This window comes from Erinaceus europaeus, chromosome 9, assembly GCF_950295315.1.
Source record: "Erinaceus europaeus chromosome 9, mEriEur2.1, whole genome shotgun sequence".
NCBI lineage: Eukaryota > Metazoa > Chordata > Mammalia > Eulipotyphla > Erinaceidae > Erinaceus > Erinaceus europaeus.
The window spans coordinates 49,271,078-49,297,191 of NC_080170.1; the positions used below are offsets into that span (position 1 = coordinate 49,271,078).

The 26,114-nt window shown below is 40.9% G+C and overlaps 2 long non-coding RNA genes across 2 annotated transcripts in view; one reads left to right on the top strand and one right to left on the bottom strand.

Annotated features, from left to right (window-relative positions):
• The first annotated feature begins 2,609 nt into the window (after window positions 1–2,609).
• Window positions 2,610–14,373, top strand: LOC132540401 (uncharacterized). The gene is made up of 3 exons (XR_009551585.1): window positions 2,610–2,726; window positions 3,815–3,924; window positions 14,200–14,373. It is a non-coding gene; the product is annotated as an uncharacterized LOC132540401 (long non-coding RNA).
• Window positions 7,944–26,114, bottom strand: part of LOC132540400 (uncharacterized) — a 192,614-nt gene continuing 174,443 nt past the window's right edge. Inside the window, exons 4-5 of the long non-coding RNA XR_009551584.1 lie at window positions 8,683–8,755; window positions 7,944–8,303 (exon numbers count right to left, since the gene is read on the bottom strand). This is a non-coding gene — a long non-coding RNA (uncharacterized LOC132540400). The remainder of the gene's footprint in view (window positions 8,304–8,682; window positions 8,756–26,114) is intronic.

Consider the following 26,114-nt stretch of genomic DNA (forward strand, 5'->3'; position numbering starts at 1 on the left):
CTTCCCCACTAGGGAAAGAGAGAGACAGGCTGGGAGTATAGATTGATCTGTCAATGCCCACGTTCAGTGGGGAAGCAGTTACAGAAGCCAGACCTTCCACCTTCTGCATCCCACAATGATCTTGGATCCATACTCCCAAAGGGTTAAATAATAGGAAAGCTATTAGGAGAGGGAATGGGATACGGAGGTCTGTTGGTGAGAACAGTGCGAAGTTGTACCCCTCTTATCCTATGGTTTTGTCAATGTTTCCTTTTTATAAATAAAAAATAAAAAATTAAAAAAAAAGAATATGGGCTTTTCTCCACTCCAGTCTATTGTTCTTTTTTTTTTTTAATTTTCTTTCTTTTTTTTAATATTTATTTTATTTATTCCCTTTTGTTGCCCTTGTTGTTTTATTGTTGTAGTTATTATTGTTGTCGTTGTTGGATAGGACAGAGAGAAATGGAGAGAGGAGGGGAAGACAGAGAGGAGGAGAGAAAGATAGACACCTGCAGACCTGCTTCAACGCCTGTGAAGCGACTCCCCTGCAGGTGGGGAGCCGGGGGTTCGAACCGGGATCCTTATGCCGGTCCTTGTGCTTTGTGCCACCTGCGCTTACCCCGCTGTGCTACAGCCTGACCCCCCAGTCTATTGTTCTGATAGGCAATACAGCTGAGTTACTGACAGGATTCTGATCTATTTGATATTCATTCACAGAGGACATAGCTTCTAAAGTTTCAAACTCAACAAAAGCAGGTGTGTAAGTACTTGAACAAGTGAAGAGCAAATGCAGGAGATAAACATAAGTAGACAAAAAAAAAAAAGAAGAAAGAGAGAAAATTGTAAAAGAGGGCCAGTGATAGCAGGTCTGGTAGAAGGCACACATTACAGTGCAGAAGAACTGAGTCTAAGGGGGCCAGGTGGTAGTGCAGTGTGTTAAGCGCACATGGTGCAAAGTGCAAGGACCGGCGTAATGATCTCTGTTCGAGTCCCCTGCTCCCCACCTGCAGGGCGGTCGTTTCATAAGCAATGAAGCAGGTCTGCTGGTGTCTATCTTTCTCTCCCCCTCTCTGTCTTCCCTTCATTTCTCCATTTCTCTCTGTCCTATCCAACCACAATGACAGCAATAACTACAAATAATAACAACAAGAATAATAAACAACAAGGGCAACAAAAGGGAAGCGATAGCCTCCAGGAGCAGCGGATTTGTAGTGCAGGCACTAAGCCCCAGTAGTAATCCTGGAGACAAAAAAAAATGTTTTTTAAGTTATTAAAAAAAAAAAGAACTGAGTCTAAGCTCCTGGTCCCCAGCTACAGGGAGGAAGTTTCACAAATGGTGAAACAGTGCTACAGGTGTCTCCCCTTTCCTCTAAAGTTCTCTCTGTCTCAGTTTAAAAAAAGAAAGAAAAAGGAAAAAAAGAAAGGGGGGAAGAAGGGGGGAAATAATCATTAGGAACAATAAATTCATCATGCAGAACCCAGCAATAACCCTGGTGACAATAGAAAAACAAATCAATAAGCAAACAGGGCCCATGTGGTGGTGCATCTGGTTGAGTGTACATGTTACAGTGCACAAGGACCTAGGTTTGAGCCCCTGGTCTGTAACTGCAGGGAGAAAGCTTTGTGACTGGTAAATCAGGGATGCGGTTGTCTTTCTGTATCTTTCCCTCTCTGCTTCCACCTTCCCTCTTGATCTCTGGCCAATAAGTATAATAAAAATAAGCAAACAAACAAGTAACTATAGAAGGGCTATATCAAAAAGGAACAGACCCAAAGGATTTGAATTTTGCTGTTGAACTCACAGTTTCACATCTACATATGTATAATCTTTTTGTATATGCCATAATTTCCAGTAACTAGTCCCAGGCTGAATTTCATCCCAGAATGTTGGGTTGCCAAATAGTACTTATTTACTAGTTACAGAACAATCCAGATTTCTCATCAATTTACCCAAACTTTCTCCTGACTGCCACTTCCATGATATCCCTTAGAGAAGAAATTCTGACTTACACATACTGGTCTACTAACTCTCTGGCTTTACATCTGTGACTTTGTCTTCTTTCCTGCTCAGGAGATTTCTCAGCTTTCCCAGGCTCCATATCATTCTTTTATCCCCAGGGGTAATCTATCTATTTCCTGTGGAGTAGACACTTGGCCCAAGTGTGTGTAATTATAGTTTTCCCTGGGGGTCTTGGGTGGTAGGAGGGGATAGTTCTTGATGCCTGGTGTGCACAGTTTTTGTCTCTGGAGAAAATCAGAGAAAACAATTAAGTGAGCATTTGTCAAAAATACTGGCACATGCACATGTCTTTCAGCTCCCAAAAGATCGGTCTTCTGCTTTGCTAACCTCAAGCTTAGTGGCCAGCCTCAGGGAGAGACTTCCAAGCACCTCCAGCCTGTGTAGCCAGAAAGCTGTTCCATTTGACTATCGGGAAATCATTCTTTCACTCACTTGGGAGGTTCTGGGGCCTCTTGATTTTCTCAGAAACAAGGCCCACCCAGATGATTTCAAGAGCACATTGCAGCACAACTCCACAGGCTGCGAGAGTTGGAAATTTGGAGCTTCTCTACTCCCCCACTTAGAGTTGCACATTCTTTCCCCACCGCATAGGTTTGCAGCCTCCCAAAATCTTTTTCATGTAAGACAGCAGAGCTTAGTATCAAGAGAAGTTAAGATGAATGATTGGGAAGATTTGTAGCTACTGAGGATGAGATTCCCAGTGGAGTATCAATGGTGGCCATAGGAGGTGAGTGAGGGTGTGCCTATTTCTCCATCTGTTGTCAGGAATATTGTAGAGAAGCAGAGGGCTCAGGTCTGCATCTACGAGCTCCATTTCTCAGTATGACCAATAGTGCACTGAGTTGAGGGTGAATCCTTCCTCTCATTTCTCTTTCCCTGGTGAACGAGAAACAGAAGGAAAATTTCTTACCCAGGATAATGCAAGTCCCCTTTATCTACCATAGCTCCAGAGACACCAATGTGAAAATAATTCCTTCTTTAACTCTAACTTTCCCTTTTACTCTCCTCTCATCAATATGGCCTTCCTTTATAAAGTAAAAGCAATATTTTTGACAGAAGGACCAATAGCACCACCAAAGCAAAATTTAATGACAAATAAGTTAAATTAAACTAACAATTAATACCATGAATTGCCATTAAATTTGGTTAAGTGCACACATTATTATGTATAAGGATCCAGGTTCAACTGCCTCCCCACCCCTAGTCCTTAGCTGCAGGGGGGAAAATTTCTCAAGCAGTAAAGTAGAGCTGCAGGTGTCTCTGTTTTCTTTCCCTCTCTATCTCACTTTTCCCTCTTGATATCTCTGTCTCTAACCAATAAAAATAAAAATATTATAAAATAACTATGCTTGACTTTGTTTTTCTCTCTCTCATTACTTTCTTTCTAGTATCAATATCAACACTGGTAGTAACAATTCAATAACATTCTTTCTAGTTGAGCTGCATCACTTCCCGGACACATCAGATTCATGTTTTAAAACCTCCAGTGACTTTCCACCACCTTAACACAAAGTTAATAGTCTTGAGCAAGACACCACGCCATTGAATTATTCTAGCTCTCCAAGCCATCTGTACTGTGCCTCCCCTTTTCTTGGAATGCTGTACTTTTACTAGTCTTGTTTCCAAAACTCCTCTACTTTCAAAGCAGCTAAGATGTCACTGACCTACACAGACCCTCTCCAACTTTTCCTTCCTCACTAGGAGACTTGTGCTTGCCATTTTACACCATGGAACTGTGTATTTATTTCTTTTAAAGCAAACAATACTGTTTGCCTTCTTCTTATGCTGCTACTTATCTTTGCATGTCTTCCTTAGCAGATTGTGATTTCATTTGGAGCAGTTTCAAGCTATTGTCATCTTAACCCCGGGAGTAAATGGCTGCCATAATAGGCTTTTTACATAACTAAGAATGAGTGACTGAAAAGGTAAGACAAATAGAATTCAATGAATACATAAAACACATACTATGAAGCACTACCCCCTCAGAGTGGTGGTACTTGAAGATGAGGCCCTTAGGAGGTATTTAGTTTAGATGCTGTTGAAACATCAGTCAAATGCAGAATTGGGAAACCAAAGGAAGTCAAACTGGAGCTTCACTATACACAGAAGAAAGACCCCTGGGAAAACACTCTTTCCTGAATTTGCTATCAAAAAGTGTAAGTTTTTGGAGTGGGCTACAACAGAACGGAACAGAAAACATGGCTATTTAAAATCCAAAGAACTTTCAAAAGAGCAGTTGGATATTATTAAGTTCTAAGAATCCTAAACCTTTGTACTGTGGAGGATTGCATAGATCCCTTGTTTTATAGAGTAAAAGCTGAGAAAAGTCCCACAGGTAAGCATGGAAGTCAATGTTCTATTTTCTACACCACCTTGTATTAGAGGTGAGATTTTTAAAAGACAATTTAATGAAAGAACTGGTAAGATGCTCTTTTCAGTATCATTGACAGAATTTTTTGATAAAAACAAATAGAAACGTCTGGATTCATGGAAACTAACATAGGAGCCGCTGGCACAGTATACCAAAGAGGAGGTACTCATTCAGGGAGGGGATGGGATACAGAGTTGTGGTGGTGGGAATTGTATGAAGTTGTACCCCTCTTATCCTATGGTTTTGTGAGTGTCTCCTTTTTAAAGAGATTTATTTATTTATATTCACTTTTGTTGACCTTGTTTTATTGTTGTAGTTATTATTGTTGTTGTTGATGATGTTGTCATTGTTAGATAGGACAGAGAGAAATTGGAGAGATGAGGGGAAGATAGAGAGGGGGAGAGAAAGAGAGACACCTGCAGACCTGCTTCACCACTTGTGAAGCGACTCTTCTGCAGGTGGGGATCTGGGGGCTCCAACCAGGATCCTTACACTGGTCCTTGCGCTTTGTGCCACCTGCACTTAACTCGCTGCGCTACTGTCCGACTCCCAGTGTTTCCTTTTTATAAATAAAATAATAATAATAAAAAAGAAGAATGAAAGAAGGAAAAGAAGGAATAAAGAAAAGTTGGGAGTGATTTTTTTAAATCTCTTCATTGGGGATTAATGCTTTACAGTTGACAGTAATATACAATAGTTTGTGCATGCATAACATTTCCCAGTTTTCCACATAACAATTCAACCCTCCCACTAGGTCCTCCTCTGCCATCATGAGCTAGGACCTAAACCCTTCCCCCGTATACCTCAGAGTCCTTTTTTTTTTCTTCATTGGGGGGTTAATGTTTTACAGTTGACAGTAAATACAATAGTTTGTACATACATAACATTTCCTACTTTTCCACATAACAATACAACCCCACTAGGTCCTCTGCCATCATGTTCCAGTACCTGAACCCTCCCTCCCATCCACCCACCCCAGAGTCTTTTACTTTGGTGCAATAAGCCAATTCCAGTTCAGGTTCTACTTGTGTTTCCTCTTCTGAACTTGTTTTTCAACTTCTGCCTGAGAGTGAGATCATCCCATATTCATCCTTCTGTTTTCTTTTTTTTTATGTTCATATAAATCTTAATGTTTATGGTTTTTCTCAGATATACTACTGTTTTGTTTACTTATTTATTTATTTTCCCTTTATTGGGGGATTAATGTTTTGCATTTGACAGTGAATACAATAATTTGTACATGCATAAAATTTCTCAGTTTTCCACATAACAATACGACCCCCACTACGTCCCCCCCCACCCCAGAGTCTTTTTCTTTGTTGTAATACACCAACTCCAGTTCAGATTCTACTTGTATTTTCTCTTATGACCTTGTTTTTCTACTTCTCTGTATGAGTGATATCATCTCATATTCATCCTTATCCCACTTAACATGATTTCTTCAAGCTCCATCAAGGATGGGGTAAAGAAGGTAAATTCACCATTTTTAATAGCTAAGTAGTATTCCGTTGTGTACATAGACCACAACTTTCTCAGCCACTTGTCTGTTGTTGGATACCTGGGTTTCTTCCAGGTTTTGGCTATTACAAATTGTGCTGCTATGAACATAGGTGTGCACAAATCTTTTTGGTTGGTGTGTTTGGTTCCTTAGGATATATCCACAGAAGAGGAATTGCAGGATCATAGGGTAGGATCACTTCTTGCCTTCTGAGAGTTCTCCAGACTGCTTTCCACAGAGGTTGGACTAACATTCCCACCAGCAGTGCAGGAGGGTTCCTTTGTCCCCACAACCTCTCCAGCATTTTTGTTGCTTCCTTTTCTGGTATATGACATTCTCATGGAAGTGAAATGGTATCTCATTGTTGTCTTTATTTGCATTTCTCTGACAATGATTTGGAACACTTTTCATATGTTTGTTGTCCTTTTGGATCTCTTCTATGCACAATATTCTGTTCATGTCCTCTCCCTATTTTTGAATGGGGTCATTTGTTTTCTTGTTGCTGAGTTTGGTGAGGTTTATATATTTTGGTTATTAACCTCTTGTCTGATGCAAGTAAAGATGTCCTCCCATTTTGTGAGAGGTCTTTTTCTTTAGGTGTTTTTTTTTTTTTCTTTGCTGTGCAGAAGTTTTTTAACTTGATGTAGTCCCTTTGGTTTAATTTTGATTTAAGTCTTCTATGCAGTTGGATTTGTATCATTGAAGATGCCTTTAAAATTTAGATAGAAAAGAATTCTGCCAATATTTTCCTCTAAGTATCTGATATTTTCTGGGCTAACACCCAAGTACTTGATACACTTGGAATTTACTTTTGTGTTTGGTGAAATATAGTGGTTCAGTTTCATTCTTCTGCACATTTCAACCCAATTTTTCCAACATCATTTTTTGAAGAGACTCTCCTTTTCCCATTTGATAGGCAGGGCACCTTTGTCAAAGACTAGATGTTCATAGGTGTGGGGGTGGATAGGCCTCAAATTCAAGTTACTTAGTGTCCCAAAGATAAAACAGATGCTTCTTCAAGTAATAGTTTTAACTTCTTTAAATTATTATATTCATAAGATTCATGACAGATTACAAGTAAAGTTTTGGCTTGATCTTCAAGACCTACTTGAGAAATCATATGTATATATATATATATATTGCAGTTTTTTCTCCTATATTTGTGTTATTGAAATGGTTTGGTTTTTATTTCAAAACTTGTGTGGAATAAACATTTCATATTTGGTTACATGAATCCAAATGCAAATACTATATTAAAAAAGCCCACAGGGTAACGGGAATGAAACTATTCCTAAGTGGCAAATTTTAGCTGGAAAATTCCATTTGTCCTGAAAATTACTGAGCTTAATTTTTATGCATGCTATAAAACATACGGTAAGGACTGGGAGATCGCATAATGGTGATGCAGAAGACTTCATGCCTGAGACTCTGAGGTGCCAGGTTCAATCCCTAGTACTAATATCAAGCCAAAGCTGAGCAGTGCTCTTCCCCCTACCTCTCTGTATCTCTAATTAAAAATAAACGAATAACAAAATAAAATATATATAAAAAATAAAACCTATGGTAAAAGTGTCCTATAACTATACAACCCATAACACAGTTATTTAAACAACTGCTGTTTTGTGAAGATATTTTTAAAAATATTTAGGACAGTTAAGTACTTAGGTGCTTAATATAGTGATAAATGATGGGAACAGTTTTCTGCATTATTCAGAAAAGGTTAGTGATCCATTTTCTTTTCTTTCGGGGTTATCTCTGGGGCTCAGTGGCAGCACTATAAATCCAATATTCCTGGTGGCCTCCTTCTCCTCCTCCTCTTCCTCCTCCTCCTCCTTTATATTTTTATTGGATAGGAGAGAGAGAAATTGAGAGGTAAGGGAAAGATAGAAAGTGGCAAAGAAGGACAGACACCTGCAGACCTGTTTCATTGCTTGTGAAGCGACCCTCCTGCAAGTGGGGAGCCAGGGGCTCAAACCAGGATCCTTGCTCAGGTACTTTGTACTATGTGAGCTTAACCCAGTGTGCCACCACCTGGCCTTCTGCAATCATTTTCTTTCTTATTTTTTTTAAATTTATTTATTTATTTTAAAAAGGAGACATTAAGGAAACCGTAGGATAGGAGGGGTACAACTCCACACAATTACCACCACCAGATCTCCATATCCCATTCCCTCCCCTGATAGCTTTCCCATTCTTTATCTCTCTGGGAATATGGAACCAAGGTCATTGTGAGTTGCAGAAGGTGGAAGGTCTGGCTTCTGTAATTGCTTCCCCGCTGAACATGGACGATGACTTGTCGATCCATACTCTCAGTCTGCCTTTCTCTTTCCCTAGTAGGGTGGGTCTCTGGGGAAGCAGAGCTGCAGGACACATTGGTGGGGTCGTTTGTCCAGGAAAGTCTGGTAGGCATCATGCTGGCATCTGGAACCTGGTGGCTGAAAAGAGAGTTAACATACAAAGCCAAACAAATTGTTGTACCATTAAGGACCTAAAGGCTGGAATAGCGCAGATGAAGAGTTGGGGGGTACTCACTGCTGACTATTGTGTACTTTTGCTTTCAGGTATACATTTTGCCCTAGTTTATAGGTACATGTGAACATATGCTCTATCTCAGGGGATGTGGTCTATATCTAGGTTTTGGGTGCAACCATTTCTAAGGGTAGTTTCTATTCCAAATTTCCCTTCCTTCCTTCCTTTTTTCCTTCCTTCCTCCCTCCCTCCTTTCCTCCTTCCCTTCCTTCCTTCCTTCCTTCCTTCCTTCCTTCCTTCCTTCCTTCCTTCTCTCCCTCTCTCTCTCTTTCTTTTTTCTCTCACCTATGTCCTGAATTGTTCTCCAGTGGTGTTGGATTCTTTTCTGGGTTTTCTTCCCTGCAGAGCAGCCCAGTCTCTAATACCCAGAACAAAGGACAAGAAAGAGACAACCCAGGTTACCTAATGAATGCTCCCTACTCCAAAATTCTTAGTAGTATCAACATATTTCTGAAGAGAGCCATCTGTTAATGAAATCAGTAAAATAAAATGCAGCAAAATAACATAGCAAAATAAAAATGAAAACTCTTTTTTCTTCATACCCTTCTTTTTTTAATATTCATTCATTTATTTATTTATTTCCTTTTGTTGCCCTTGTTGTTTTATTGTTGTAGTTATTATTGATATCCTTGTTGTTGGATAGGACAGAGAGAAATGGAGAGAGGCGGGGAAGACAGAGGGAGAGAGAAAGACAGACACTTGCAGACCTGCTTCACTGCTTGTGAAGCGACTCCCCTGCAGGTGGAGAGATAAGGGCTCAAACCAGGATCCTTACGCTGTTCCTTGTTTTGCGCCATCTGTGCTTAACCCGCTGCGCTACTACCTGACTCCCATGAAAACTCTTTTGACCAAGTCTATGTAAAACCTTCACTAATTGCTCTTTTGACATTTTTCTAGCCCTGTTTTCTTCCTCCCCCTTTTAAAATTTATTTTAAAAAGGAGACATTAACAAAACCATAGGATAAGAGAGGTATAACTCCACACAATTCCCACAACCAGATCTCTGTATCCCATCCCCTCCATTGATCGCTTTCCTATTCTTTATCCCTCTGGAAGTATGGACCCAAGGTCATTGTGGGATGCAGAAGGTGGAAGGTCTGGCTTCTGTAATTGCTTCCCTGTTGAACTTGGGCGTTGACTGGTTGATCCATACTCCCAGACTGCCTGCCTGTTTCCCTAGTTGGTTGAGGCTCTGGCGAAGCTGAGCTACAGGACACATAGGTGGGGTCATCTGTCCAGGGAAATCTGGTTGGCATCATGCTACCATCTAGAACCTGGTGGCTGAAAAGAGAGTTAACATACAAAGCCAAACAAATTGTTGAACAATCATGGACCTAAAAGCTAAAATAGTACCGATGAAGTGTTGGGGGGCCCTCCATTTTGTAGATAGCTGGTAAGCATATTTTAGTTATATTTCAAAGGGCCTGTAGCTATACTAGTTTTTTTTTTTTTCTCTAAGCCTGAAATCTGATATGCAGGTGGTTCCAAGTTATTGTCTGGGGAGGTGATGTCATGGCTAGAAAAGGGACAGAAAGCTGGATCAGGGAAGAGAGTAGCTCCCTAATATGGGAAAGGAGTATAAATATTGTTGACTGTGAACCCCATCGATTTAATTTTGATTTGATTTGTGAACCCCATTTGATTTGGTCTGGGGCCCATATTCAGCTTAGGAGTCTATGTAATCTCTGCATCCCTGTAGATCTGAGCTCATGAGTGGTCATGAGTGGGAACATTCCAAGCTGCCTGAATATCAACCCATCTTCCTCAGGTGTCATTCTCTACCATTATTGATCGAAGTTGAGGGCAAGGTTCTATTGGGGCCCACAAAGGGGTCTATTTAGTTGTTCCTGATAGAAATGAGCAGTAACAATGGAGAGAGGGATTTATTTGAGTTCTAGGCCTATCATGTCTGTTTGGGAATCTCAGGACTCCCCAATCAGGGCCCCAGCTGGTAGAATGGCCTGATAGTGACTAAAGAGTCATCTTTAAAGTATGCCAGTCTCTTACCCTTATTCAGCTTTTGCAGTCCTTGCTTTTCTAAGGTTAGGAGTGAAAGAACTGTAATAGGAAGTAGGTGAGGAGGTTATCTAAGTCTAATTAGATACTATTTCACTAGGAATTTTATACTGACTCACTGCAGACTATTGTGTACTTTTGCTTTCAGGTATATATTTTGCCCTAGTTTATGGATACATGTAAACATATGCTCTATCTCATGGGACCTGGTCTATATCTAGGATTTGGGACTTTGTTAGGAAGTGAACGCCTGGAATGGAATTGGAGAAGACTATGAAAGGAAAGGTCTCATCCGAGTAATGAAGCTGAAGGATTGACATTCTACACCTGAAGTCTCCGGAGACAGTCTGAAGTGAAGCATGCTGGGGTGGCACTCGCTACATTGATTAGGTTGGGATCAACTGATGCAATATTATTTGGTATGAATTGAGAGAAGCATGCAGGAAAGTACGCCCCACCCTAGAGGTTCCAGGACTGGGGGAAATTTAGGCTCTTTAGTGGAAACGTGAGGTTCCTGCTGTATTAGGGTTCAAGAAGACAGTGGATAGTTATTGCTATAATCACATTATTTGGTAATTGGGTTAACTTTGAAAAATCCCTTTGTTAGGATTTGCTGTATAACAAATCACCATATTTTATGTCGTTTGACATTATTTGCATATACCTATGCCACACCATCACCATATTTTATGTCGTTTGACATTATTTGCATATACCTATGCCACCGGTTGCTTTTGTTCTCCCTGGACTAAGCTTTTAAGAGAGTCAACATATCAAAGACTCAGTCTATGTATTAAAAAGACTCAGTCTGTGCATTAAAAAATTTGAGATATTCAGTTTTTCCCTCTCATATTAATTAAATAGTGATATATATGACTACAAATTAATAGGAGTGTACATAGACACCATTCCCACCATCAAAAGACTGTGTACCCTCCCACCTACCCACCCCACCCCCCCGGAAGCCACATGTCCACCCTCCCCCTCACCACAGGTTTTTTACTTTGGTGCCCTACTCTAGATTTTGTCAAATCCTGCTTTTAGTTTCCCTTTCTGTTCTTCTTTCTCAACTTCTGTTGATGAGTGGGATCATTCCATACTCATTTTTATCTTTCTGACTTAGCTCACTTAACATAATTCCTTCTAGCTCCATCCAAGAAGGATCAGAGAAGGTGGGTTCATTGTTCTTAATAGCTGCATAGTATTCCATTGTGTATATATACCACAGCTTTCTCAGACACTCATCTGTTGTTGGGCACCTGGGTTGCTTCCAGGTTTTAGCTATTATGAATTGGGCTGCTGTGAACATCGGTGTACACATATCTTCTTGGTTGGGTGTTATGGAGTCCTTGAGGTATATCCCCAGGAGAGGAATTACTGGGTTATATGGAAGGTCCATGTCTAGCCTTGTGAGAATTCTCCAGACTGCTCTCCAGAGAGGCTGGACCAATTTACATTTCCACCAGCAGGGCAGAAGGGTTCCTCTGTCCCCACAGCCTCTCTAACATTTGTTGCTGCTGTCCTTTTTGATGTATGCCATTCTCACAGGGGTGAGGTGATATTTCAGTGTTGTCTTTATTTGCATTTCTCTGACAATCAACGACCTGGAGCAATTTTTCATGTGTTTGTTAGCCTTTTGGATCTCTTCTATAGTGAATGTTCTGTTCATATCCTCTGCCCATTTTTGGATGGGGTCATTTGTTGTTGTTGTTTAGTTTGCTGAGCTCTTTTATATTTTGGTGACTAGTCTCTTGTCTGATGTATGGCATTTGAAGATCTTCTCCTGTTCTGTGAGGGGTCTCTTTGTGTGTGTGATAGTTTCTTTTGCTGTGCAGAAGCTTTTCAATTTGATGTAGTCTCATTTGTTTGCCTCTGCTTTAGTCTTCCTTGCAATTGGGTTTGTATCATCAAAAATGTCCTTGAGGTTTAGTTGGGAAAGTGTTCCACCAATGTTTTCCTCTAAGTATTTGATAGTTCCTGATCCAGGTCCTTGATTCATTTGGAGCTGATTTTTGTTTCTGGTGAGATAAGGTGGTTCAGTTTCATTCTTAAGCATGTTTTGACCCAGTTTTCCCAGCACCATTTATTGAAGAGAGCCTCCTTCCTCCATTTAATACTTTGGGCCCCCTTATTAAAGATTAGATGTCCATAGGTGTGGGGGGTTCTCTTCCCTTCACCAAGACTTAAGTTGCTTCCACCCTGGATTTGGATACCACTGCCCTGTATGCCTTGGGAACATCTTCCCTCATTCCTTTCCTTGACCTTGAGTCCCCCCCACCTTCTCTCCTTGCCTGCTTGGCACCCACACCATCTCCACCTTTAGAACAACAAATTCCATCTGGCCTCTCTGTTTCTTTTTCACTTTTTAAAAGATCTACGTATCACTTACTTTTTAGAGAGACCGAAATAGAGACTAGAGCAGTGTTCAGCTCTTAACATATGGTAGTGCCAAGGATCAAGTCTGTACTCTCAGTCAAGCATGTTCTGTGCTCTAATGCTGAGCTATATTTCATGCACCAGAATATAAAATTTTGATAACAGAGATATGATTTTGTTTGTTTGTGAACTGTCTATAATGCTTAACTCAATGCCCAGTATACTGTAAACCCTCCATGACTGTGAATATTTGAAGAACACATAGCCTAAAAAAGCAGCTCATAGGACTCCATGAAATGTACTTTCATTCCTAAGTCCTTAGTAAAACCCCCTTCTCCTCGTCCTCGTCCTCGTCCTCGTCCTCCTCCTCCTCCTCCTCCTCCTCCTTCTTCTACTACTACTACTACTAATAGACTGACAATGTGTTAGGCAGAGTTAAAAGGACTTCACAACTATTAGTTGCCAGAATAGTCCTGTTACTTGGATACTTTTACTCTTTTCAGTTTTATGACAGAAGAAACTAAGGCAGATAAGTCAGCACTTGTAACTTTATACAAAAGTTTATACAAAAGGTAAGTGAGGAAGGTCAGAATTAAAACCCAGGTAATCTTGTCTCCAGAGCCTTCACTCACAATTTATTTACAAAGGTCTTGGCTCTTCTGGCTCTGTCCTGTATATTCCAAATGCATGAGATTCCCATGAGCACCTCTTTTCTCAGTGAATGAAAATATTTCTGTCCTCTCGCTACTTCTCTCTCTCTCTGACAGGCCATATATGTTGCAATTACCAGCAGTGATTAAGTCTTTTGGCCATCCTCAAAGAGAGCCACAGAGTCTGCCTGATAAAAGCCCTAATTTCCCTGACCTGCTCTAAGCTTGGTCCCCTCAAAGAAAATGCAGGCAGACTCTTGGCAGCAGGGCTCTCCCAGAATCTTAGCACAGGGCTATGTTAGTGTTGGCAGTGGGGCGACCATTTGCTTCCTCTCCATTTCATGAACCGTCACAGCAGCTTCTTTGATCCTCCCAGGCCCCTGAGTGTGCGAAGATTGTTACTCCACGTTCTTGCTCTGTTTCAGAGGATTGCCAGGGGACATGCTCAGGTTGCTAGTGACCCAGGTAGGGAAATACTGCTCCCTGCACGGTATCCCATTTATATATAATACATGCTCAGAAAGGCTCTGGGGTGGAGGCATTGCTTATTTTTATTGCCCCAAAGCCATGAGAAGGGAAAAGTAGGGGGAATGAATAGAAATGGAGACATCTGGAATGAAAGCCAGGCATGATTTACTCACATTTTTACCTGACTTGAAATTACTTATTTAGAAAAAAGAAACATTCTCAAGTCTCAGGGAAATGTCATGAATCAAAGCCAACATGATTTCACATTGGGGTTCCATAATTTTTTTTTAAGCAAAGAAGCTATCCAGGAAAAAATGAATGAGCTCAAGGTAGCCCAGGAGCCATGACTTCCATAGCAACAACTTCCCAGCATGCACCCCAGTGATGACACAGGAGACACCCAGGCCTGTTAGTGAAGGGAACCTGCTGGTTCAGGAAGCTGTCCTAACCAGAGATGAGGGTGAGCATTGACTTAGGAAAGTAGCAGATAAGAAAATTTCACCAAAAATACTAACTCATTGCTTTGAGCCAACCACATACCACATTACCAAAACACGTAACTACAGGAAATGAGATGTAGAAAAAAAAAAGTTGATTAAAGTCTTCCATCATGTTTTAATGTGTGCTATTATGTTCTTGGCATGTGGTAAGCTATTGTTATAAGTGCACAGTTCTGAAACAATTAGATAATAATAGAACTTCTCATATCTACGAGTTGAAAGATGATTTACAGATTATTAACTGGTTTATCATTAACTAAATTCCAGGCTTCATTTGTATGCCATTCATTTCCCCATGAAGGCCCTAGTTTAGGATTCTGTCCAGGATGGAACTTTGCACCTAGTTGTTATGTCTCCCTAATATCTGATTTGTTACTTTCTAAAGTCTTTCTTGTCTAGTTTATGACCCTGACAGTCCTTGGGACTGCAGAATGTCCTCCAATCTGACTTTGTCTTGATGTCTGTCTCGTGAGTAGATAGGGAATGCATTTGGGGAAGAAGTGTACAAAGGTGCAGTGCCTTTCTTATCACATCTTGCTTAAATTACATGATAACTTCAAGGCACAATGAGTGATATTAACCTTTGTCACCCAGCTAACCTCATGTTTGCCAGACTTTTCCAGTATAAAGTTACACTTTTCTTTTTCCCTGTTCTATTCTTTGGGAGTGAATCACTGAGCCTAAGTCACTCTCAGGCTGGGTCTGGGAGAACAGAGGGTGATTTTTACCTCTTGGAGGAGAGAGCATTTACAAACATATGTTATTTGGAATTCTCTTGTGGGGAAGAGTTGAATCTTCTCCCCCACTCTCTTATCAGTCATTTGTTTATATCAGTGTATGTACATAATCATCATCATCATAATAGCATTGATCAGTTTTAGGTTATGGAGGTGCTGAGGACTGAATCTGGGACCTCCAAGCTTTAAGTATGAAAGTCTATTGCATAAGCCTTGCTATCTCTTCAGGCCTCCATGTGTACTTATTTTAAATGTTGTGTTATAACCTAATATTTTGTTATTTATTTTTTGATCAAATTATTCCAGTATTAGCTATTGGGAATTCCTTTGGGTTGATTTCTGTATCCTTCTGATATGTCTCCATTAGTCTGTTGGTCACTTCCTTTTTGGTGCTCATAGATGTTCTGGGCTCATCTATTTTCCCTATACTAGCTCTGGCCTTCCTTCATTCCCGTTTGGCTGTATCTTTATGTTCCCAGTGTTTCTTGAAGATAGGAAGCATGTTTTCAACTCTTTGTAAAATCCCTATTGCATCTTCTGTAGTGTTGCACACAGACTAAGAAAGCTAATCTTTCTTTATTTTAATTTTTATTTATAAAATGGAAATATTGACAAGAGGGGTACATTTCCACACAATGCCCACCCCCCCAGAGCTCCATATCCAATCCCCTCTTTTGATAGCTTCCCTATTCTTTATCCCTTTTTATCCCTTTGGGAGCATGGACCCAGGATCATTGTGGGGTGCACAAGGTGGAAGGTCTGGCCTCTGTTATTACTTCTCCACTGAATATGGGCATCAGCAGGTCGATTCATTCTCCCAATGGCTGACTTTTTTAAAAAAAATTTTTTAATTTTCCCTTTTGTTGACCTTGGTTTTTTTTTTTTTTAATTGTTGTTGTAGCTATTATTGTTGTTGTTATTGATGTTGTCATTGCTGGATAGGATGACCTTTTTTAGCATCTTCATTCAACCACATTCTTCCCTGTTTAGGTCAGACTTTCTTTAGCTCATGACCTAGACAATTTCTATTAGCACAGTGGTTTTATTTTTCTGTAGCTCATCCTATTCATTGTTATGAAATCACAGATAAAAACAATAGAATTTGCATCATCTTTTATCCAACACTATGCTTGAGAATAAAATTAAACTCCTTAGTATTCCAACTTAGTACACTTTTCTATTTCCTTCAGATCTTCATGTCAAGACTGTCTTAAGCAAATATGATTATGCTATGTGTTGGACAGTAAAGGACAACTTTCAGATACAACCTTTCTTAGCTTTTGCCATTTCTTATTTATTTATTCATTCATTCATTTATTTATTTTTGATAGAGACAGAGTGACATTGAGAGGGGTATTTAATAGAGAGATAGCGAAAGAGAAGAACCTGCGCCACTGATTTACCACTCATAAAGCTTCCTCCTTGCAGATGGGAATCAAGGACTTGAACCCAGGTCCTTACAATTACAACATGTGTGCTCTACCAGGTGCTTTACCACCCAGCCCCCAAATTTTCTATCAACTTTTCTATCAACAATTCCACCCCTATCATTTCCCAACTCTGTGTTTTTCTTTCTAGTCCCAAAATTAAGTTCCAACTTTTTCATATGTATTCATCAATATTCTTTGGTATGATTTCTCTGGAACAGTGCTCCATTAGTTGTAATCTGTGACACTGATATTTTTCTCCATTACTCTCATTTTACTCAAAAGAAAAGGTCTCCACTTACATTTATGAATTCCCTCCTTACCACTGACTGATGGCCTTATTCTGTTTGTATTTGATTCTCCACCCAAATAATCTGAAACCATTATGAATTATCTTTTTATTGCTTTTAAATTACTCCATCATCTTGGCTGTGGAAAGTCACACTACATCCAAAAGGTGGGGCTGTTCTCAGGACTAGCAAGAGCAGGAAATCAAGGTCTGAAGCAAAAAAGAAGAATATTATCAGAAGCAAACAAGAGTGGTAGCAATGTGACATAAGTTGTGGTCATGGCAAACAAAAGTCAGCCTCTGCTAAAACCAGCGGTTAGCCAGGAGGGAGAGAAGAAATTCCTTTCTTCTTTTATCTCACTCCCTGTGATATTGTGCTGGTGTCCCTTACTAGTTAGTACAAAGAAACAGTCTGAAAAAAAAAAAAGAAGAAACAGTCTGTCAAAGTGATTTGCTGAATTTAAGGTAAGTATTAAGTTACAGTTCAAATATATAATTAGCTCCTTTCAGTCATCTTTAATAAAATATTTGATATCACTCTCCAAACCTTATTGCATATAAAACTTCCAGGCACTTGCTTTGTAGGACAGTTCCACATCTTTTATGTTGTAGCTCCTGAAACCATTAAGAAGTCAGGCTGGAGAGTCCATGACAGGTGACAGCAAAGGTATGCTCCTCTCAGCTCTGCTACTGATAAACCTCAGTGATCCTAGCCTTCAAAATCAACACTGAGGTGCTACACTGACAGTGCTCTAAACTGTGTATGGTTCAGTCTCTGGAACTCAGTTACACGAGAGCACAGACACATGGTTTGACCTATATGCCACTGTGAAAACTGATTCTGCAGTTCCAATTTTTCTATTTTTTAATTTTTTATCTTTTCTATTTTTATTCTATTTTTTATCTTTTCTATTTTTTTATTCTTTTTTTTTTTCAAGAATAGAGTAGATAAATAAAGAGATCCAGAAGAAGTTTCTGGTTCATATGTAAGTAGAGGAAGTATTCATCTCAGTGTCTATGGAGACTATTCAAGTTGGTCTGTAGTGATTCAGTTAAACCTATTTTTTAGTCTAGTTATATGGCCCATGCGCTAGATATCAACAGTCAAGGTTGGGCTTCAGCAGTCTAATCTGACTGCCTTCTAATTCCTCCACTAACATGTGGTATCTTGCTTCCACTTCTCCCTTTATATGTTTTGAGTTTGGCTCCTGAGCTCCAGTGGTGGACTATAAAGGCTAGAACACACATGGAGCTGTAAGGAACTTCTGCATATAAAGTGACTGCTGGGGATGTTGGGACTGCTGGTACACTAAAAAAAAAAAAAAAAAAAAAAAAAATCCCTATCTCCATCAACTTGCAACACTTTCAAAATAAGAACTGAGTCTCAAGGACAACTATAGCTTGAGATCAGAGAGAGAATAGAGAATAAAGCAGTTGTCTAAAAAGTAGACTGGACTGGGGCAGGACAGGGTGGAAACCTGATTCTACACATTCCCTGGCAATATCCACTTCATCCCTCACCTGCAGTGTTTAGAGAGTCCTTAACCACATGGCACAAAGCACACGGACCGACATTAGAATCCCAGTTCAAGCCCCTGGATCCCCACCTGCAGGGGGTTCATTTTACAGGCGGTAAAGCAGGTCTGTGGGTGTCTAGCTTTCTCTCTCCCTCTCTGTCTTCCCCACCTCTCTCCATTTCTCTCTGTCCTATCCAACAATGACAGCAATAACAACAACAATGATGATGATAAACAAGGGCAACAAAAGAGGAAAAATTGTAAATAAGCAAATAAATAAAATTTACAAAAAAATAGGGAGTCCTTAACTAGATGTGACTATATGATATTATTCAAAAGATTCAACACTATTTGTTTAGCATCTATTCAGTACTTGATCTACAGTAGCAATTTTTATTTCCTCTGGAAAGGAAGCTGAGGCAACCAAAGAGGCAGAGTACAAGGGAAACAAAAGGGAAAAAATAATAAAGACCAAGAGAAAGAAAGACAAATGGCAAAGACAAGGTGTGTGCCAGGTAGAAGCTTCTGGGGAGTTTTCTGATTCAAAAGTGAACCATGTCTACAGGTATTAGACATGGAAATTTATAAATTGCATTACTTCCCATTGCCTTCCTAGCCTGCTTCAACTTTGAAGCACAAATAACTGAGTGAGAAGAAGTGGGGGGTATAAAGGGTGAAAGACATGAGTCAACAGGCAAGGACAAACTGTGAAGTGAGAAGAAATATCAAAGCACAGAGAAAAATGAAGCACAATGAAAGAATGAAAACAAAGTTAAATATCTTGATTATAATACAGTCATAGGCCAAGGACCACCAACTGACTTTATTAATTTAAAAACAAAAAAACAGACCTTAGCCCTGTTACTTGTGACCTTTAAGTCTTCTTTTTTTTTTTTTTTAACTTTATGAATAGGCTGAATCATGATAAATGCTTAATCTAAAATGGACATGGTTGCCAGTCACCTCTCCTGTGAGAATCAGCTGCCAACCTAGCTCTAAAAGAAGTACAAATACTTGAATCAGCCCATTCAGCAGGAGAAAAACATATCTTCTTTTTGGGACATCAGAAGCAAAAATAAATGAGCTCTGTTAAGGAGAGAGACATATAAAGGGTAAACTTTATCGAACAATGATTGGATTGGAGTCTCCACTGTCAAAGACACAGAGGGGACTTTATGTAGAATTTTTTATCAAAACATTTGGGCCAAGAGGGTATTGCAGGGGTCACAAGTCTTGGACACTATTCCACATCATTTTCTTTCCAGGACACTGTGACCAGAAAGGCTTTTCATTCCAGCCAATGGAACACACTCTCCCCTAATTCCACACTAGCAGTCCTCTTGGGAACAGCCTACCAGATAAGACATCTCTCCAGCAAAACACTATAAAGTGTCTCCCCTGGGCCAAGGCATTCTTCCCACTCTGCAAGTCTTTGCACAGGAGTGCAAGTACCCCATCTATTAGGAATGACCTCCGCCCAATCATAACAAAGGCCAACAGCAAAGTTTTCTCAACAACTCAGCAAGTCAGCGCTCTGCTCTATAATCCACTTTCTTTGTGCCTAATTGTTGGCAGGTCAGTAGAGCTTGGAGCTAGTGGCAGAGGAAGAAAGAAATGTAGGAAGCCAGTGAGCTTGTACTCTTGGGGAGGGATTTTTGAACCAAGAAGCCTGAGCTCTTGGCTCCCAAGGATCTGAGTTGCTTAGCGAACGTGTCCTATTTGTATTGGGGATGTCCCAGGGCAAGCTCTCATTACAGAAACTGAGAGGTATTGTGTTAGGCATTGGCACCATTCACTCATTCGTTCATTCGCTAGGTATTTCTGAAATTGCCCTGACAAACAGGGTGAAATTCTAGGAGATGAGAAGGGTGTTGCCTCTAACCTTCAACAGGCAAACTATGCCACTGACATGAAGGACGCAGGTGTTAACTAGACTTAGAAGGGGTCTCGAGGCACATTATTAATGTTTCTGAAATTCAGATGCACACGGTGGACCACACTTGACAGCTTTATTATGAACCTTAAGTTAAGATAATTGCCTAGCAAATTGCGTGACATACAGTGTCTTATATTCTAGTATTAGGGCATGCTGGTTCCTTTCTTCAGATCCCTAAATCAAAAAAGTATACTCTCATTACAGAGGGAATAATCCTTTATGTGATAAAGATTTCAGAGATCCTTCTGGACAACACACTAGAGACCAAGGCACCTTTGCCAAAAAGATCTCAAACTCTGAGGGCCTGGGAGTGACTTCTGTTCATCAGACACTCTGTTCCCACTGGACTGCCAAGTGCTTTGTGAGCACGAACTGATCTCCAGAGAGAACTGACGCCCACTGTCTCTGAGAGGAACCTTGGTCTCCACCCAGCCCACCATGCCAAGTACAAGTTCTTCCTGCTTTCCAGACGAGCTCAGAGCAAAGCGTTGCTGGGCCCTGCAGTTGAAAGAAGCTCCGATGCCATCAATCTCAGCCCTGCTCTGTTGCAGAAGCCAAACCACATTTGCTAAGTCAAACACTGAGCTGATAACTTTTCTTTTCAAAGTGTCCTACTTTGTTTTTCTCTCAAAGTTTCATACATATAGACTTTCACGGAATTGACTAAGGGATGGCTGAAGGTCTACCACTGAATTCTTACTTAGTAAAGTAGAAAATGCAAGGGCTCTGTTTGGGGGGCTCCCTGCTGTATGAGGTGACTGAGGATCTCTGAATCTACTCTGGTTTTTATGAATGTATCAAGAAAACAAGTACTTTCAGGATCTGTGCAGAATCAGGGTGTGTACCTTTGCTTTGAGTGTTCTCTTTGGAAATGCAGTGTTGAGGAAGCTCATGCAAGGTAGAAGCAAAAACAGATTCCAGATAAGGGGGTAACCAGAAGGCAAGCTGAGGGGCCTCTAGATCATCTTGAAAGCTGAGATGGAGGAGGAGCCTTTTCAAATTGTTATCTCCATACCCATCTCAGCATAACAAGCAAACTTGGCTCTACCGAGAAGCAAAGGGTTAAGTGTACTGCTCATGGTCACGTGAGGCTGGGAAAGGGCTAAGCAAGAACCTTGGGGATGGGAGGAGGCACATCTTGACTGCACATGTGGCCTCCACCACAAACACTTCAAAGTGCCTCCTCCGACCGACAGAACATTCTGACGCCGACTGTAAATGCCCTTGACACGCAGAGTGGAAAATATCAAACACTCCACCAGTCCCCCAAATGCAATGCCTCTGCTCTGTGAAAGACCTTAATGAGCCTGCAGAGCAGGGAGAGGGGGGCAGGGTGGAGTCTCACAGCCAAGGAGATGGGAAGGGGTATGCGTGGTTCTGATTTAAGGCTTGTTCTGACCCAGTCGACAGTGTAGAGCTCAAACCACTGGAGTGGGGAACCTTGTGGGATGGTCCCCAACATCAGTCCCAGGCCTGGCTCAGTCAAGACCTTACTGAAATGATCTCCTCTCACACATACCAGAGCACAGGACTGTGAAACAGAAGAAATTCGTGACCCACAGAACCATCTGCCAAGGGATCTCGGTGCCTGATTTTCTCCCACACACTTCCCCTCCAAGTCCTGAGATCAACCCAGGATGCAGTGCTCTCTTCAGGAAGTTTTTATTCGGGGGTGGGGGAAGGGAGAGTTGGCAATCTGAATGGGCCCTCCCTTCCTCTACAGGGTCACTAACATTTCTGTAAAGAGATACACATTTCCTGATATCATTAGGATCTGATATCATTAGCTCTTAGTAAACCCTCTACCAATTATTCAGCATTGACTAATTCAGACAGCATGGAAAAAGACTTCTCTCTCATTAACATCTCACATTCTGTCAAATCATGGGAACTTTGTGTGGAGGGTAGCTTCATCCATTTATTATTTATTTAATTAATTCAGTATTCAGTCATTCTCTTTTTTTTCCCCTCCACAACTGGGGTCTCACAATTCCAAGTCAACTTTTTCAGATAAAAAGATGGAGACAAAGGGGTATCCAGCAGGTGGTGCACCAGGTAGAGTACATATGTTGGCATTGCTGAGGACTCAGTTTCAAGCCCCAGGCCACTACATGAGAACATCTGTAGGAGGGAAGCTTTATAAGCTGAGGAACAGTACTGCAGTGCTTTTCTCACTGCCTCTCCCTCTTACCACACCCGTGTCCCCTCCCTTTCTATCTCTTTCTGTATCTCACCCTCTGTGTAGAGAAAAGAAAAACAGTGGCCAGTAGGAGTGGTGGAATTGTACAGACACTGAGTTCCACTGATAACTGTGGTGCAAGGGGAAAAAAAAAGGAAGGAAAGGTAGAAGGAGGAAAGAAACAAGGAGAAAGGGTGCCGGGTAATGGCAAACTTGGTGGTGGGTTAAGCACTGCATATGGCGCAAAGCACAAGGACCGGCATAAGGAACCCAGTTGGAGCCCCTGGCTCCCCACCTGCAGGGGCGTAGCTTCATGAGCAGTGAAGCAGGTCTGCAGGTGTCTATCTTTCTTTCCCCTCTCTCTGTCTTCCCCTCCTCTCTTGATTTCTCTCTGTCCTATCGAACAACAATCACAGCAATGACAACAACAACAATAAACAGCAAAGCCAACAAAAGGGAAAAAATAGTCTTCAGGAGGAGTGGATTTTTAGTACAGGCACCAAACCCCAGTGATAACCGTGGAGGTCAAAAAAAAGAAAGAAAGAAAGAAAGAAAGAAGAAACAAGAAGGAAAATAAAAAGAAAGAGAAAGAGGGAGAGAAGAGGGGAGGTAAAATTGTGTCATCAGAGTTTCCTCCAGTGTGGTGAGGGTCAGACTCAAACCTAGCTTACACATATGACAAAACAGGAACATTGTTCTTTTTATTATTTTTTTTTATTATTGATTTAATAATGATTGACAAGTCCATTGCATAAGAGGGATACGATTCCCACCACCAGAGTTCCACATATCATCCCCTTCATTAGAAGCTTTCCTATTCTTTATCCCTGAGGGAGCATGGACCAGGATCACTTGGGGGTGCAGTAGGTGAGAGGTCTGGCTTCTATAATTGCTTCTCCACAGGACATGGGCATTGACAGGTCGATCCATACTCCCAGCCTGTTTCTATTTTTCCCTAGTGGGGCAGAGCTCTGAGAAGGTGGGGTTCCAGGACACATTGTTGAGGTCATCTGCTCAGGGAAGTCAGGTTGGTGTCATGGTAGCATCTGCAATTTGGTGGCTGAAAAAGCATTAAGATATAAAGCTGAACGATTTGTTTAATAATCAGGGACCTAAAGGTAAGAATAAATCAGATGAAATCTGGGGTCTTTATGTTGGAAGAAGCTAGGAAGTCTATTTTAGATATATTCCAAGGGGCCCATGACTTTAAAAAATTTTTCTTGAGTCTGATATCTAATATGCAGGTGGGCTAAAGGTATTTTCTGAGGAGATGGTGTCAGAGTTGAGGGTAGGACTAGAAAGCTGGATCTGGTAAAAGAGTAGCTCCCAAATATGGGGGAAGTATACAAATACCATTAACTGTAAACCTCATTGATCTGATCTGGAGCCCATATTCAGCACAGGAGCCTGTGTAACCACTGCATCCCTGTCAGTCTGAGCTCACATTCTATGGTCACAGCTAGGAACATTTTAGGCTGCATTCATTGCAGGACCAGTCTTCCTCAAGTATCAGAGTATGTTAACCCAACCTCCCTTCAGAGAATGGAGCAGTCCCTATACCATTGTGGATTCACATTGAGGGCAAGGTCCTGTAGAGGCCCACAAGAGAGTTTATGATGTTGTTCCTCATGGAGATGACCCAGTGGCAGTGGAGAGAGAGATCTGTTAAGAGGTCTAGGCCCAATACGTCTATGTGGGAATCCCAGGATTCCCTGACTAGGGCTCAAGATGATGTTGTGGCCTGGTGGTGACCAAAAGAGCAATCATTAATGTACACTGGTCTCATGCCCTTATCCAGCTTTTGTAATCCTTATTTTGTCTTACAAGGCTAGCATTAGAGTGACTGAGGAAAATGAAATAGGAAGTAGGTGAGGAGGGTCTGTTGATCTAAGTAGAAACTATTTGATTAAGTACTTTATTTATGGTGTTTTTTTAGGACTTTCAGCAGGAACATTGTTCTAATGAGCTATCTTGCTGGCCCTCATTCACAAGTTTCTTGCCCCTTGAAACTACCACTACATAAGAGAGGAAAAGGAGAAAAATAATAAAAAAACAACTATGGTCTGTGCTCTCCAGAGATCTGTTACAGTTCCAGGAGCATGAAGAGAAAGTGACTGTAGGCTTTAGGCATGTAGTAGCCTCCCCCAAAAGGTTGTGTCTAGGCTGGGTCTTGATGAATGGGTGTTTCGATAGGTGAAAGACAATCAGAGCAAAGACAATGGGGAGAGCAAAACATGGGGAACTGATGGAAGGACAGGTTCAGTGTAGCTCAGTTTACGATGTCACCACCACCAGTTAAGTCTGGAAAAACATCTTAAGGACTCATGTGCCAGGCTAGTGCTTTCATCACAAAGTCTGAAGAATTTTATGCAGTGCTTTGGCTCAGTTACAGATAACACTATAGAAAAGCAAACCTAATGATGGAACAAAAGGTGAACTGGAAAAGGGAAAAGCTGGAGTCTTTCCTGCATATGACATACTGTGTTGCTGTGAACATGACCGGTGCATAAGTACTAAATTTCTGTTTCTTCCCAAGTCTGTTCTTGTTTGGTCCTGCTGCTTCCAATTCCTAAGAGGCTGAACACTGAAAACTCTAGTGTTCCCAGCATTCTTCTCTTTCCTTTTGCCCATGTTAGTCCCTCCGAGTCATGTGTTCTAGGACAGGAAACTTGGGGAAGTCATCAAAACCACTGGTCCGTTACAGAGACGCACCCCGGAGGAAATAAAAAGTCTGAAGCCTGGTCCCCAAGAGAGAACAAACATGTTCTCATATAAACACGGAGCAAAGATGAAATCTTAGCCAGAAAAATAGACTCACTTAAAATATATTCTGTTACTAAGCCTGTATCAAATAGGTCTGGAGGGACCTGTCAGGAGTTTTCCTGCAAATTAAATTTACATGGTTTTAGATGGTGTTCAGGTAGTTAAAATTCTTCAAGGATAATAACATGGGAACATAAGAAAGATGAATAATAAAAAGTAACTGAATCTCTTGTGTTAGATCTTAAAGTTTTTACAGGTAGAGCCTTTAGGGAACACGAAGGGCTCTGGAAAGACAGAAGCAGTTGTAGGTAGCCTTTTGTGCAAAGCTTTGTTGTCACATTCAAGAGAGGATCCCAGAATGAATGTCCTGATTTTCCTGGTGAAGATAACAGCTTTATGTGTTTTAAAATAATTTATAAAAGGGGGCCAGACCATGGCATACTGGGTTAAGTGCACATACTACAAAGCACAAGGACCCATGCAAAGATCCCGGTTTAAGCCCCCAGCTTCCCATCTGCAGGGGGGGTAGCTTCACAAGCGGTGAAGCACGTCTGAAGGTGTCTATCTTTCTATCTCCCTCTTCCTTATCAATTTCTCTCTGTATCCAAAAAAAAAAATCAAAGAAAAAAATGGCCACAGGGCAAAAATGACATAAAGTAATTTAGAGAAACTACTGTAATAATTACTGCATATTACTTCTCCACTCACAGAAAAACTATAGGGAATCAGTCATTTCTCTGTTAGGAAAAGGGGTCGATGTCTTTCATGGATAAAGTTATCTTGGGAAATTTGTATGTCTTGGTCTGAATGTACCAACCATACTGCGCATGCATTTTGGTGTGTGTGTGTGTGTGTAAGG